Below are 16,621 nucleotides of genomic sequence, written 5' to 3'. Positions count from 1 at the left end.
TGCTAATATGGCCCAACGAGGCCAAAATCTCTGCACCAAATTTACAAAGTGGCACAATGCATGCTTTCAGCCCCTTTGTAACCCTTTGCACTACATTATGCCTGCGCCAATATCAGAGCAGGCGTTAAAAGGAGGCACACCATTGTTTACAATGGGCTTTGCAGGATTAGCGTTAACATTTTTTACGCTAATCCTACAAAGCTCAGAACTAGCGTCAAAAATGTTGACGCTAGTTTCCCTAACTACCGCTATGATGCGCTGTATCTTAGTTCCACGCACACATGGTGGCATTAGGGGGGGTGCTAAGGGGGACAACGAAAGTGGCACTGTACTGGGTGCTGCGCCACTTTCTTTAAATCTGGCCCCTTCAACCTTTGGTAACCTTTATTCCAAATAGTTTTAATCAGAGTTGATCTTGCTTGTAACATTTCTTCTATATTTTACTTAGTCTCCTAACACCTGTCAATCTCACATGCTGAGAATCTAAAGCCCTCATTGGCGTTGTTTAGTGCAGTTCCCCTGACACTCAGGCCCTCATTTCAACTTTGGCGGGCGGAAAGCACCGCCCGCCAAGTTGAAACTGCTGCGCAGCCACCAATGCGGCCGCACTCCCGCAGTGGCTATTTGGATATCCCCGCTGGGCGGAAACCTAGTTTCTGCCCGCAGGCCCAGCAGGGATCTGGCCGCAACACGGGAGCCGGCTCCAAATGGAGCCGGCGGTGTTGCGGCGGTGCAACGGGTGCAGTTGCACCCGTCGCACTTTTCACTGTCTGCTATGCAGACAGTGAAAAGCTCCATGGGGCCGTGGCAGGGGGCCCCGCGACTCCCCTTTCCGACAGCCTTTTAATGGTAGTTCATACCGCCATGAAAAGGCTGGCGGGAGGGGGACTCGTAATCCCCTGGGCAGCGCTGCCCTGGGGGATTACAACTGCTGGGACCAATGTGGCGGGAAACCGCCGGTCCCAGCGGTGCAACCGCGGTGCTTCCGCCGCGCTCGTAATCCCATGTGAAGAACCGCCAGCCTGTTGGCGGTGCTTCCGTCGAAACAGCCCTGGCGGTCAGTGTCTCACTCAGAGTGCCTTCACTAACATTACTTACCGCTCTGGTTACAATCTCCCAGACTCACAAATACATCACCTTCTATTCCTTCGCGTTGGCGCTCTCTCTAGTTTTCATATCGCGCGTGCCTGTGATCCTCTGCAGTCTGCACAGCATGATCTCGCGAGATAGGAAAGATACAGGCTTTGGACATGTTCTGAATCCCAGGTAGTGAAAAGAGCAGGCGCAGGGGCTGGAAATGCCGGTGTGTTCTTTAATCTTCTCAGCGTGCTACAGTAAGCCAGAGGCCAGAGACTGCCGAACCCGCCCTTTAATCCCTTCAGCACAGAGCCGCCAGATAGAGGGATTTAAATGCAGGAATCTATTGCTATTCCGGATTGTAAATGTGTGGTCTGTTTAATGGGATTCAGCGCCCCGCTGCTGTTGGAGCGATGTAGCTCAGATATTATGTGGTACCTTGTTCCAGAAAGAGAGAGGGGCAGATATCGTGGTTGCCGTTAAGTGGCCCCTAAATGCGTTTATTAATGTGTTGTTGGGTACAGAGCGCTGCGGTCGGCCTGTAATCACTTCACAGCACTATAGAGGTGAGGATGTGGCATTAGCTGCCAATTTTGGAACTAGCAAACCAGGTTCGAGTCCCGGAGTCGAATCAACATCCTGTGATCTTGAACAAATATCTCAATGTCCACGTCCCTAAAAAAAACATAGGGCCTCATTCTCACCCTGGCGGTAATTACCGCCAGGGCGGAGGTCGGCGGTAGCACCGCCAACAGGCTGGCGGTGCTCCGCCGGGCATTCTGACCGCGGCGGTACAGCCGCGGCCAGAAGCGGAAAGCCGGCGGGCTACCGCCGACTTTCCGCTGCCCGTCTGAATCCTCCATGGCGGCGGAGCGCGCTCCGCCGCCATGGGGATTCAGACACCCCCTACCGCCATCCTGTTCATGGCGGCTCTCCCGCCATGAACAGGATGGCGGTAGGGGGTGCTGCGGGGCCCCCGTAAGAGGGCCCCAAAAAGTATTTCAGTGTCTGCCCAGCAGACACTGAAATACGCGACGGGTGCAACTGCACCCGTCGCACCTTCCCACTCCGCCGGCTCAATTCTGAGCCGGCATCCTAGTGGGAAGGTTGATTTGCCCTGGGCTGGCGGGCGGCCTTTTGGCGGCCGCCCGCCAGCCCAGGGCAAATGTCAGAATCACCGCTGCGGTCTTTCGACCGCGGTGCGGTGTTCTGACGGCGGTACCTTGGCGGACGGCCTCCGCCGTCCGCCAAGGTCAGAATGACCGCCATAATGTGGCCTTGTGTAATGTCTGGTGCTTATGTAAAGCGCCCAATGTCCTTGGACCGAGTTCGTGCTATATAAAACTATAACAGAAGGGCAATCAGCCGCACAATGGTCTGTGGTGGTAGAAGTTAGAGTCTGAATGGGCCCCAGTCCGGACTCTTCACTCCCTAACCCCAGGTGTGTGGGGTTCAAGTCTTGGTTATTCAAAACTTCGCTTGCAAGGCCTTTTCTAAAGGCATTTAGTTATGATCTGCTCAAAACCGGTGTGTGGTCAGGACCACTGTAGCTCGCAGGATCGGCTGAATTATGCAGCATGAAAAGGTTATATGCAGCATAACGTGTTACATTCTGTTGCACTATTGTTTCGCCCCCTGTCGATCCCGTACCACGAGGGTGGGATTAAAGAGGCGTTCTTCAACCTGTGGGTTTGGGGTGTCTCCTGCTTTCCCCTTGTAGACCCCATCGACCCCGGGGGCACAAAAGGTGGCACAGGAGGTAGGGGGGGGCACATCCAGCAAAAAGTAGTGGCCTAATTGTAGGAGGCTGGCCTGGCTTGTAGTGAGTACTAAGGGGTACTTACACCTTGCACCAGGCCCAGTTATCCCTTATTAGTGTATAGGGTGTCTATCAGCTTAGGCTGATAGATAATGGTAGCTTAGCAGAGCAGCTTAGGCTGTACTAGGAGACGAGTGAAGCTCCTACAGTACCACTAGTGTCACTTGCACAATATCATAAGAAAACACAATACACAGATATACTAAAAATAAAGGTACTTTATTTTTATGACAATATGCCAAAGTATCTCAGTGAGTACCCTCAGTATGAGGATACCAAATATACACAAGATATATGTACACAATACCAAAAATATGCAGTAATAGCAATAGAAAACAGTGCAAACAATGTATAGTCACAATAGAATGCAATGGGAGCACATAGGGATAGGGGCAACACAAACTATATACTCCAAAAGTGGAATGCGAACCACGAATGGACCCCAAACCTATGTGACCTTGTAGAGGGTCGCTGGGACTGTAAGAAAACAGTGAGGGTTAGAAAAATAGCCCACCCCAAGACCCTGAAAAGTGGGTGCAAAGTGCACCTAAGTTCCCCAAAGAGCACAGAAGTCGTGATAGGGGAATTCTGCCAGAAACAACAACACCAGCAATGCAACAACAATGGATTTCCTGACGAGAGTACCTGTGGAACAAGGGGACCAAGTCCAAAAGTCACGATGAAGTCGGGAGTGGGCAGATGCCCAGGAAATGCCGGCTGTGGGTGCAAAGAAGCTGCCACTGGATGGTAGAAGCTGTGAATTCTGCAAGAACGACAAGGGCTAGAAACTTCCCCTTTGGAGGATGGATGTCCCACGTCGTGAAGAGTCGTGCAGAAGTGTTTCCGTGCAGAAAGACCGCCAACAAGCCTTGCTAGCTGCAAAGGTCGCGGTTAGGGTTTTTGGATGCTGCTGTGGCCCAGGAGGGACCAGGATGTCGCCAATTGCGTGAGGGGACAGAGGGGGCGCCAAGCAAGACAAGGAGTCCTCTCAGAAGCAAGCAGCCCCCGCAGAAGTGACGGAACAGGCACTACGAAGTGGAGTGAACCGGAGCTCAGCCGAAGTCACGAAAGAGGGTCCTACGACGCCGGAGGACAACTCAGGAGGTCGTGCACTGCAGGTTAGAGTGCTGGGGACCCAGGCTTGGCTGTGCACAAAGGAAATCCTGGAAGAGTGCACAGGAGCCGGAGCAGCTGCAAAACACGCGGTTCCCAGCAATGCAGTCTGGCGTGGGGAGGCAAGGACTTACCTCCACCAAACTTGGACTGAAGAGTCACTGGACTGTGGGAGTCACTTGGACAGAGTTGCTGAGTTCAAGGGACCTCGCTTGTCATGCTGAGAGGAGACCCAGAGGACCGGTGAAGCAGTTCTTTGGTGCCTGCGGTTGCAGGGGGAAGATTCCGTCGACCCACGGGAGATTTCTTCGGAGCTTCTAGTGCAGAGGGGAGGCAGACTACCCCCACAGCATGCACCACCAGGAAAACAGTCGAGAAGGCGGCAGGATCAGCGTTACAAGGTCGCAGTAGTCGTCTTTGCTACTTTGTTGCAGTTTTGCAGGCTTCCAGCGCGGTCAGCAGTCGATTCCTTGGCAGAAGGTGAAGAGAGAGATGCAGAGGAACTCTGATGAGCTCTTGCATTCGTTATCTAAGGAATTCCCCAAAGCAGAGACCCTAAATAGCCAGAAAAGGAGGTTTGGCTACCTAGGTGAGAGGATAGGCTAGCAACACAGGTAAGAGCCTATCAGAAGGAGTCTCTGACGTCACCTGCTGGCCCTGGCCACTCAGAGCAGTCCAGTGTGCCAGCAGCACCTCTGTTTCCAAGATGGCAGAGGTCTGGAGCACACTGGAGGAGCTCTGGGCACCTCCCAGGGGAGGTGCAGGTCAGGGGAGTGGTCACTCCCCTTCCCTTTGTCCAGTTTCGCGCCAGAGCAGGGCTGGGGGATCCCTGAACCGGTGTAGACTGGCTTATTCAGAAATGGGCACCATCTGTGCCCATGAAAGCATTTCCAGAGGCTGGGGGAGGCTACTCCTCCCCTGCCTTAACACCTTTTTCCAAAGGGAGAGGGTGTAACACCCTCTCTCTGAGGAAGTCCTTTGTTCTGCCTTCCTGGGCCAAGCCTGGCTGGACCCCAGGAGGGCAGAAACCTGTCTGAGGGCTTGGCAGCAGCAGCAGCTGCAGTGAAACCCCTGAAAAGGCAGTTTGGCAGTACCCAGGTCTGTGCTAGAGACCCGGGGAATCATGGGATTGTCTCCCCAATACCAGGATGGCATTGGGGGGGCAATTCCATGATCTTAGACATGTTACATGGCCATGTTCGGAGTTACCATTGTGAAGCTACACATAGGTAGTGACCTATGTGTAGTGCACACGTGTAATGGTGTCCCCGCACTCACAAAGTCCAGGGGATTTGCCCTGAACAATGTGGGGGCACCTTGGATAGTGCCAGGGTGCCCACACACTAAGTAACTTAGCACCCAACCTTTACCAGGTAAAGGTTAGACATATAGGTGACTTATAAGTTACTTAAGTGCAGTGGTAAATGGCTGTGAAATAACGTGGACGTTATTTCACTCAGGCTGCAGTGGCAGGCCTGTGTAAGAATTGTCAGAGCTCCCTATGGGTGGCAAAATAAATGCTGCAGCCCATAGGGATCTCCTGGAACCCCAATACCCTGGGTACTTCAGTACCATATACTAGGGAATTATAAGGGTGTTCCAGTATGCCAATGTAAATTGGTGAAATTGGTCACTAGCCTGTTAGTGACAATTTGGAAAGAAATGAGAGAGCATAACCACTGAGGTTCTGGTTAGCAGAGCCTCAGTGAGACAGTTAGTCATAACACAGGTAACACATACAGGGCACACTTATGAGCACTGGGGCCCTGGCTGGCAGGGTCCCAGTGACACATACAACTAAAACAACATATATACAGTGAAATATGGGGGTAACATGCCAGGCAAGATGGTACTTTCCTACACTAATAAAGATGCATGGGCCTTAGTCCAAGCAAGAAAAGTGGGCCTCGTCCCCCTAGGCTTGGTAGTTACACAGATACAAATGTTTGCATCAGTTCCCCCAAACTCGTGGGCCCTGGTGTCACAGCACCTGCTGCACCAGTGATAGCTACGCCTCTGGAAAGGGAAGGGCTGAAGCTTTCTCAACCACTTTAAAAGTCCCACCGCAATAAGCTACCAACATACTCGCATTTAGCACTTTACATAATAATTGCGAGGAAAAAATTTATTTCAATTTATTTTTGGAAGGAGGGGACGACTAATTACATAACACAAGGCGAAGCCAGGACATAAAAAGACCACTGTATTAGCGTTTAGGGAAAGGATGAATGAATGAATAACTAAAACATTTATATAGCGCCCTGTGTGGACCTAATGGACTCTGGGCGCTGCCTGCACATACGTTGTCTGATATGGGATTGACATGTCTCAACTATGTTGGCCTTTGATAGGCACTGTGGATAAACATCCCTATAGGCCAGCGGCTGGGCCTATGGGTAAAGCGCGTGGCCTGGTTCCCAGGCACAGTACAGGCTCTCGCCGCGTGCTCCGCGCATGTCAATAATCGCCTTCTTCTTGAGGCCCTAACGTTTGGGAAAGAAGGCTGGCGGCATTCAACAGTAAACAGCACAGCAAGTGTAAAATTTATATCGCTTCCCATAATAAGTGGACCAGGCGCTGTACGTGTGTCGATATAAAAATGACACCTCCCCGCCATTAACATTAAAGCTGTCACCATTCCACGAAATGAGAAAATTAATGTCCTCTTGTATCTACGCAACAAGTGTGCATCTCTATCCATCTCTAGGCTTGGGCAGAATTACAATTACGCTGGAGTAATCGGTCATTTTGGTAATTCCACGTAACTCTTTGATGAGGAACTACCGATAACTACGCAATTACTCCTGCTTGCGTGATTAAGAGTAATTTGGGAGGAAAAAATCAGATGATAAGAGCACATTTAGCGAGCACAAGTGGCTGCTAGCTATTCATGTTCTCATGCATTTAGCAATGCATCCTCACGTCCATATTGGACGCAAAGGTGCATTTTACGCGAAGAAAATAGCTCTAAATGCTGGTAGTAAACTGAGGGAAAATCCTACCCCAAGTGCACATTTGGTGAGCACCAGCTGCTGCTCGTACTTGCTAGTCGTGTTCAGTTGCATTTAGCGCTATTTCTCAGCCTAAAATGCATCCTCGTGCCCAGGTAAGTTTTTGCACTAAATGCACAAATACTCTTGAGTAATTCTTTGGTAATTCCGTGTTATTATGCTAAATGGAATTAGGTGAGTTATGCCAACTTCTATTTATCTCACGCATACTGAACACAAGTTATAGCGTTACAGCCTGAGCTACCAACTTTGGAACTGGGGAACCAGGTTTGAGCCTCTGCGGGAACTCAACATCCTGTGTTCTTGGGCAAATCACTTAGTGCCTGACTTAGATATTGGCAGGCGAGTTACACCGTCACAACGGTGACAGATTTCCCATCACCTGAACTCTAAATCCCAATATATCGTATGGGATGTAGATTTCGGCGGACAGGATATCCGTCACTGTTGTGACGGAGTAGCTCGTCCACCAATATCTAAATCAGACCCTTAATCTCCCCATCCCTGCCAAATGAAAGTGACCTTATCTAATGTAACTGGTGCTCATGTAAAGCGCTCTAATACCTTTGCGTCGAGTTCACGCTGTATGAAACTGAAAACCAAACAAAAAAAGAGATCTGCTTTCACCAAATGTACGCAGACAGACATGATGGCTTGCACATCTGGGGATAAATGTGCATGCATGGGTACACACAGGTAGTTTAACATGCAAACACACAGGCATACCCCACCAGCTACAGCTCATTATATACCCCCGAGAACATGCTTATATTCAGGCAATCATGATGCACTCTTAACACTCTGGCGTGCACACATTAAAACACAAACATTCTTAGACCCTACACCTATATGTATATATACAGTGCTTAATTTGTGCTTGTTGAAACCGGTGCTAAGCACTGGCAGTTATTTTTGAGGCCCGGCGCTTATTGTTCTGCCTCAAGCACTTACAGCGAACTAAAGACACATTTGGGAAAGACGGAGGAAGAGAAACACGAAAAAGCTTTACAATTGGAGAAAGCAGAAAACTGCAAGAGTGGGCTGAAGGGACAGAGAGGAGTTTTAAATGAATTGAAGAGGCCCGAGATGGCTTCGGGATTACGCTCTCAGTATTCCGTGTTCGCACATTTAATTGCAGCAGCCGCGTGTTTAAAAGGAGGGCTTTGAGCACCGGCACGTATTTATTTACAAATTAAACACTGTATATATATTTATGCATACATGCCTACTCACAAAAGCTATAGGCAGGCTCCACACATCTACAGATCAATGCTCACGCACACTCAATGCAAATCTCTAGCACATGCTTTCACATACTTATCGCATGCATTCCACTGCACACATTAATATTCACACACACGTCTTTATGGGCTGTATTTACATATCCAGGTGTTTTGTAAAGTGCCCAGGTTATTGCATTTCCGACTCTTTTCATCACTTGGGATTCTGAAGTCAGGCGGGCTCTGCCAAGAGTTTATGGTGCAGATGGTGTTCAGAGGATGTGCTTAGACATTGCCCTGGGGGAGCCGAGGCGGGGACCAGTGAATACTGAAGTTGCTGAGGCTCTGGCCTGGTGCCTAGTAATGGCCACTGTGGACCCTCAGACATCCTCCTACAGGTGGGTGCAGTCACTCATTGCTATGGCTTATAGTTGGCTCACTACCCTGTTTCAGATGCAGCCCTGGTCGCCGCCTGCACACTGGCGGCTTCAACCACAAATTGGCCTTTGTTGACTAGGTTCCAGGTCTAGGCTCAAAGACCTGCCCCAGGCTCTGTGTCAGAAGAGTCTGATCACGTTCTGTTGTTTGTGGTAACCTTTTCCTGCGTATGGTGCATATTGCAGTATATATTATTAATGTGAATGACGCATAGTTACGGGGAACTTTGGGAATTTCAGCTAACAATTGTAATGCAAAGTTATGCAAATTATGATTAGACTTAAACACTAGACAAACTTGGTGTCACTTCATACCCAACACTCTTCTGATGCAGCAGGACTCACTTTATACCCATCACTCACCAGATGAACCAAGTCTTAACTCATACCTTACACTCAGTGGGAAAGCTGGACTCACTCCATACCTCACACCAGATGAACCAAGCCTCACTTTATACCCGACACATTAGATGAACCAAACCTCACTTTATACCCATCACTCACCAGATGAACCAAGCCTCACTTTATACCCATCACTCACCAGATGAACCAAGTCTCACTTTATATACAACACTCACCAGATGAATCAAGTCTCAATTTATACCCGACACTCATCAGATGAACCAAGCCTCACTTTATACCCATCACTCACCAGATGAAGCAAACCTTACCGTATACCCATCACTCACCAGACAAACCAAGTCTTAACTCATACCTTACACTCAGTGGGAAAGCTGGACTTACTTCATACCTAACACCAGATGAACCAAGCCTCACTTTATACCCGACACACCAGATGAACCAAACCTCACTTTATACCCAATACTCACCAGATGAATCAAGCCTCACTTTATACCCATCACTCACCAGATGAACCAAGTCTCAATTTATATCCAACACTCACCAGATGAATCCAGTCTCAATTTATACCCGACACTCATCAGATGAACCAAGCCTCACTTTATACCCGTCACTCACCAGATGAACCAAGCCTCACCGTATACCCATCACTCACCAGACGAACCAAGTCTTAACTCATATCTTACACTCAGTGGGAAAGCTGGACTAATTCATACCTAACACCAGATTAACCAAGCCTCACTTTATACCATACACTCACCAGACGAACCAAGTCTTAACTCATATCTTACACTCAGTGGGAAAGCTGGACTAATTCATACCTAACACCAGATGAACCAAGCCTCACTTTATACCATACACTCACCAGATGAACCAAGCCTCACTGTATACCCATCACTCACCAGATGAACCAAGTCTTAACTCATATCTTACCCTCAGTGGGGAAAGCTGGACTCACTTCATACCTAACACCAGATGAACCAAGTCTCACTTTACACCCGACACTCACCAGATGAACCAAGTCTCACTTTATACCCATCACTTACCAGATGAACCAAGTCTCACTTTATATCCGAAATTCACCAGATTAATCAAGTCTCACTTCATACCCGACACTCACCAGATGAACCAAGTCTCACTTTATACCCGACACTCACCAGATGAACCAAGCCTCACTGTATACCCATCACTCACCAGACGAACCAAGTCTTATCTCATATCTTACACTCAGTGGGAAAGCTGGACTTACTTCATACCTAACACCAGATGAACCAAGCCTCACTTTATACCCAACACTCATCAGATGAACCAAGACTCACTGTATACCCATCACTCACCAGATGAACCAAGTCTTAACTCATATCTTACACTCAGTGGGAAAGCCCGACTCACCTCATACCTAACACCAGATGAACCAAGTCTCACTTTATACCTGACACTCACCAGATGAACCAAGTCTCACTTTCTACCTGTCACTCACCAGATGAACCAAGCCTCACTGTATACCCATCACTCACCAGATGAACCAAGTCTTAACTCATATCTTGCCCTCAGTGGCAAAGCTGGACTCACTTCATACCTAACACCAGATGAACCAAGTCTCACTTTACACCCGACACACACCAGATGAACCAAGTCTCACTTTATACCCATCACTTACCAGATGAACCAAGTCTCACTTTATATCCGAAATTCACCAGATGAATCAAGTCTCACTTCATACCCGATACTCACCAGATGAACCAAGTCTCACTTTATACCCGACACTCACCAGATAAACCAAGCCTCACTGTATACTCATCACTCACCAGATGAACCAAGTCTTAACTCACATCTTACACTCACCAGATGAATCAAAACTCACTGTATACCGATCACTCACCAGATGAACCAAGTCTTAACTCATATCTTACACTCAGTGGGAAAGCTGGACTTACTTCATACCTAACACCAGATGAACCAAGCCTAATTTTATACCCAACACTCACCAGATGAACCAAGCCTCACTGTATACCCATCACTCACCAGATGAACCAAGTCTTAACTCATATCTTACACTCTGTGGGAAATCTGGACTTACTTCATACCGAACACCAGATGAACCAAACCTCACTTCATACCCAACACTCACCAGATGAACCAAGTCTCACTTTATAGCCGACACTCACCAGATGAATCAAGTCTCACTTAATACCCGACACTCACCAGATGAACCAAACCTCACTTTATACCCATCACTCACTAGATGAACCAACACTCACCAGATGAACCAAGTCTCACTTTATACCTGACACTCACCAGATGAACCAAGCCTCACCGTATACCCATCACTCACCAGACGAACCAAGTCTTATCTGATATCTTACACTCAGTGGAAAAGCTGGACTTACTTCATACCTAACACCAGATGAACCAAGCCTCACTTTGTACCCAACACTCATCAGATGAACCAAGCCTCACTGTATACCCATCACTCACCAGATGAACCAAGTCTTAACTCATATCTTACACTCAGTGGGAAAGCCCGACTCACCTCATACCTAACACCAGATGAACCAAGTCTCACTTTCTACCCGTCACTCACCAGATGAACCAAGCCTCACTGTATACCCATCACTCACCAGATGAACCAAGTCTTAACTCATATCTTGCCCTCAGTGGGAAAGCTGGACTCACTTCACACCTAACACCAGATGAACCAACTCTCACTTTACACCCGACACTCACCAGATGAACCAAGTCTCACTTTATACCCATCACTTACCAGATGAACCAAGTCTCACTTTAAATCCGAAATTCACCAGATGAATCAAGTCTCACTTCATACCGACACTCACCAGATGAACCAAGTCTCACTTTATACCCGACACTCACCAGATAAACCAAGCCTCACTGTATACACATCACTCACCAGATGAATCTTACACTCACCAGATGAATCAAAACTCACTGTATACCGATCACTCACCAGATGAACCAAGTCTTAACTCATATCTTACACTCAGTGGGAAAGCTGGACTTACATTATACCTAACACCAGAGGAACCAAGCCTCATTTTATACCCAACACTCACCAGATGAACCAAGCCTCACCGTATACCCATCACTCACCAGATGAACCAAGTCTTAACTCATATCTTACACTCAGTGGGAAATCTGGACTTACTTCATACCGAACACCAGATGAACCAAACCTCACTTCATACCCGACACTCACCAGATGAACCAAGTCTCACTTTATAGCCGACACTCACCAGATGAATCAAGTCTCACTTAATACCCGACACTCACCAGATGAACCAAACCTCACTTTATACCCATCACTCACTAGATGAACCAACACTCACCAGATGAACCAAGTCTCACTTTATACCTGACACTCACCAGATGAACCAAGCCTCACCGTATACCCATCACTCACCAGACGAACCAAGTCTTATCTGATATTTTACACTCAGTGGAAAAGCTGGACTTACTTCATACCTAACACCAGATGAACCAAGCCTCACTTTATACCCAACACTCATCAGATGAACCAAGCCTCACTTTATACCCGTCACTCACCAGATGAACCAAGCCTCACCGTATACCCATCACTCACCAGACGAACCAAGTCTTAACTCATATCTTACACTCAGTGGGAAAGCTGGACTAATTCATACCTAACACCAGATTAACCAAGCCTCACTTTATACCATACACTCACCAGACGAACCAAGTCTTAACTCATATCTTACACTCAGTGGGAAAGCTGGACTAATTCATACCTAACACCAGATGAACCAAGCCTCACTTTATACCATACACTCACCAGATGAACCAAGCCTCACTGTATACCCATCACTCACCAGATGAACCAAGTCTTAACTCATATCTTACCCTCAGTGGGGAAAGCTGGACTCACTTCATACCTAACACCAGATGAACCAAGTCTCACTTTACACCCGACACTCACCAGATGAACCAAGTCTCACTTTATACCCATCACTTACCAGATGAACCAAGTCTCACTTTATATCCGAAATTCACCAGATTAATCAAGTCTCACTTCATACCCGACACTCACCAGATGAACCAAGTCTCACTTTATACCCGACACTCACCAGATGAACCAAGCCTCACTGTATACCCATCACTCACCAGACGAACCAAGTCTTATCTCATATCTTACACTCAGTGGGAAAGCTGGACTTACTTCATACCTAACACCAGATGAACCAAGCCTCACTTTATACCCAACACTCATCAGATGAACCAAGACTCACTGTATACCCATCACTCACCAGATGAACCAAGTCTTAACTCATATCTTACACTCAGTGGGAAAGCCCGACTCACCTCATACCTAACACCAGATGAACCAAGTCTCACTTTATACCTGACACTCACCAGATGAACCAAGTCTCACTTTCTACCTGTCACTCACCAGATGAACCAAGCCTCACTGTATACCCATCACTCACCAGATGAACCAAGTCTTAACTCATATCTTGCCCTCAGTGGCAAAGCTGGACTCACTTCATACCTAACACCAGATGAACCAAGTCTCACTTTACACCCGACACACACCAGATGAACCAAGTCTCACTTTATACCCATCACTTACCAGATGAACCAAGTCTCACTTTATATCCGAAATTCACCAGATGAATCAAGTCTCACTTCATACCCGATACTCACCAGATGAACCAAGTCTCACTTTATACCCGACACTCACCAGATAAACCAAGCCTCACTGTATACTCATCACTCACCAGATGAACCAAGTCTTAACTCACATCTTACACTCACCAGATGAATCAAAACTCACTGTATACCGATCACTCACCAGATGAACCAAGTCTTAACTCATATCTTACACTCAGTGGGAAAGCTGGACTTACTTCATACCTAACACCAGATGAACCAAGCCTAATTTTATACCCAACACTCACCAGATGAACCAAGCCTCACTGTATACCCATCACTCACCAGATGAACCAAGTCTTAACTCATATCTTACACTCTGTGGGAAATCTGGACTTACTTCATACCGAACACCAGATGAACCAAACCTCACTTCATACCCAACACTCACCAGATGAACCAAGTCTCACTTTATAGCCGACACTCACCAGATGAATCAAGTCTCACTTAATACCCGACACTCACCAGATGAACCAAACCTCACTTTATACCCATCACTCACTAGATGAACCAACACTCACCAGATGAACCAAGTCTCACTTTATACCTGACACTCACCAGATGAACCAAGCCTCACCGTATACCCATCACTCACCAGACAAACCAAGTCTTATCTGATATCTTACACTCAGTGGAAAAGCTGGACTTACTTCATACCTAACACCAGATGAACCAAGCCTCACTTTGTACCCAACACTCATCAGATGAACCAAGCCTCACTGTATACCCATCACTCACCAGATGAACCAAGTCTTAACTCATATCTTACACTCAGTGGGAAAGCCCGACTCACCTCATACCTAACACCAGATGAACCAAGTCTCACTTTCTACCCGTCACTCACCAGATGAACCAAGCCTCACTGTATACCCATCACTCACCAGATGAACCAAGTCTTAACTCATATCTTGCCCTCAGTGGGAAAGCTGGACTCACTTCACACCTAACACCAGATGAACCAACTCTCACTTTACACCCGACACTCACCAGATGAACCAAGTCTCACTTTATACCCATCACTTACCAGATGAACCAAGTCTCACTTTAAATCCGAAATTCACCAGATGAATCAAGTCTCACTTCATACCGACACTCACCAGATGAACCAAGTCTCACTTTATACCCGACACTCACCAGATAAACCAAGCCTCACTGTATACACATCACTCACCAGATGAATCTTACACTCACCAGATGAATCAAAACTCACTGTATACCGATCACTCACCAGATGAACCAAGTCTTAACTCATATCTTACACTCAGTGGGAAAGCTGGACTTACATTATACCTAACACCAGAGGAACCAAGCCTCATTTTATACCCAACACTCACCAGATGAACCAAGCCTCACCGTATACCCATCACTCACCAGATGAACCAAGTCTTAACTCATATCTTACACTCAGTGGGAAATCTGGACTTACTTCATACCGAACACCAGATGAACCAAACCTCACTTCATACCCGACACTCACCAGATGAACCAAGTCTCACTTTATAGCCGACACTCACCAGATGAATCAAGTCTCACTTAATACCCGACACTCACCAGATGAACCAAACCTCACTTTATACCCATCACTCACTAGATGAACCAACACTCACCAGATGAACCAAGTCTCACTTTATACCTGACACTCACCAGATGAACCAAGCCTCACCGTATACCCATCACTCACCAGACGAACCAAGTCTTATCTGATATTTTACACTCAGTGGAAAAGATGGACTTACTTCATACCTAACACCAGATGAACCAAGCCTCACTTTATACCAAACACTCATCAGATGAACCAAGCCTCACTGTATACCCATCACTCACCAGATGAACCAAGTCTTAACTCATATCTTACACTCAGTGGGAAAGTCCGACTCACCTCATACCTAACACCAGATGAACCAAGTCTCACTTTCTACCCGTCACTCACCAGATGAACCAAGCCTCACTGTATACCCATCACTCACCAGATGAACCAAGTCTTAACTCATATCTTGCCCTCAGTGGGAAAGCTGGACTCACTTCACACCTAACACCAGATGAACCAACTCTCACTTTACACCCGACACTCACCAGATGAACCAAGTCTCACTTTATACCCATCACTTACCAGATGAATCAAGTCTCACTTCATACCCGACACTCACCAGATGAACCAAGTCTCACTTTATACCCGACACTCACCAGATAAACCAAGCCTCACTGTATACACATCACTCACCAGATGAATCTTACACTCACCAGATGAATCAAAACTCACTGTATACCGATCACTCACCAGATGAACCAAGTCTTAACTCATATCTTACACTCAGTGGGAAAGCTGGACTTACATTATACCTAACACCAGAGGAACCAAGCCTCATTTTATACCCAACACTCACCAGATGAACCAAGCCTCACCGTATACCCATCACTCACCAGATGAACCAAGTCTTAACTCATATCTTACACTCAGTGGGAAATCTGGACTTACTTCATACCGAACACCAGATGAACCAAACCTCACTTCATACCCGACACTCACCAGATGAACCAAGTCTCACTTTATAGCCGACACTCACCAGATGAATCAAGTCTCACTTAATACCCGACATCCACCAGATGAACCAAACCTCACTTTATACCTGACACTCACCAGATGAACCAAGTCTCACTTTATACCCATCACTCACTAGATGAACCAACACTCACCAGATGAACCAAGTCTCACTTTATACCCAACACTCACCAGATGAACCAAGCCTCACTTTATACTCGACAATCACCAGATGAACCAAGCCTCACTTTATACCCGACACTCATCAGATGAACCAAGCCTCACTTTATACCCGACACTCACCAGATGAACCAAGCGTCATTGTATACCCATCACTCACCAGATGAACCAAGTCTCAC

This window comes from Pleurodeles waltl, chromosome 12 (assembly GCF_031143425.1).
Source record: "Pleurodeles waltl isolate 20211129_DDA chromosome 12, aPleWal1.hap1.20221129, whole genome shotgun sequence".
Lineage (NCBI taxonomy): Eukaryota > Metazoa > Chordata > Amphibia > Caudata > Salamandridae > Pleurodeles > Pleurodeles waltl.
Note: the sequence above shows the minus strand (reverse complement) of the source record.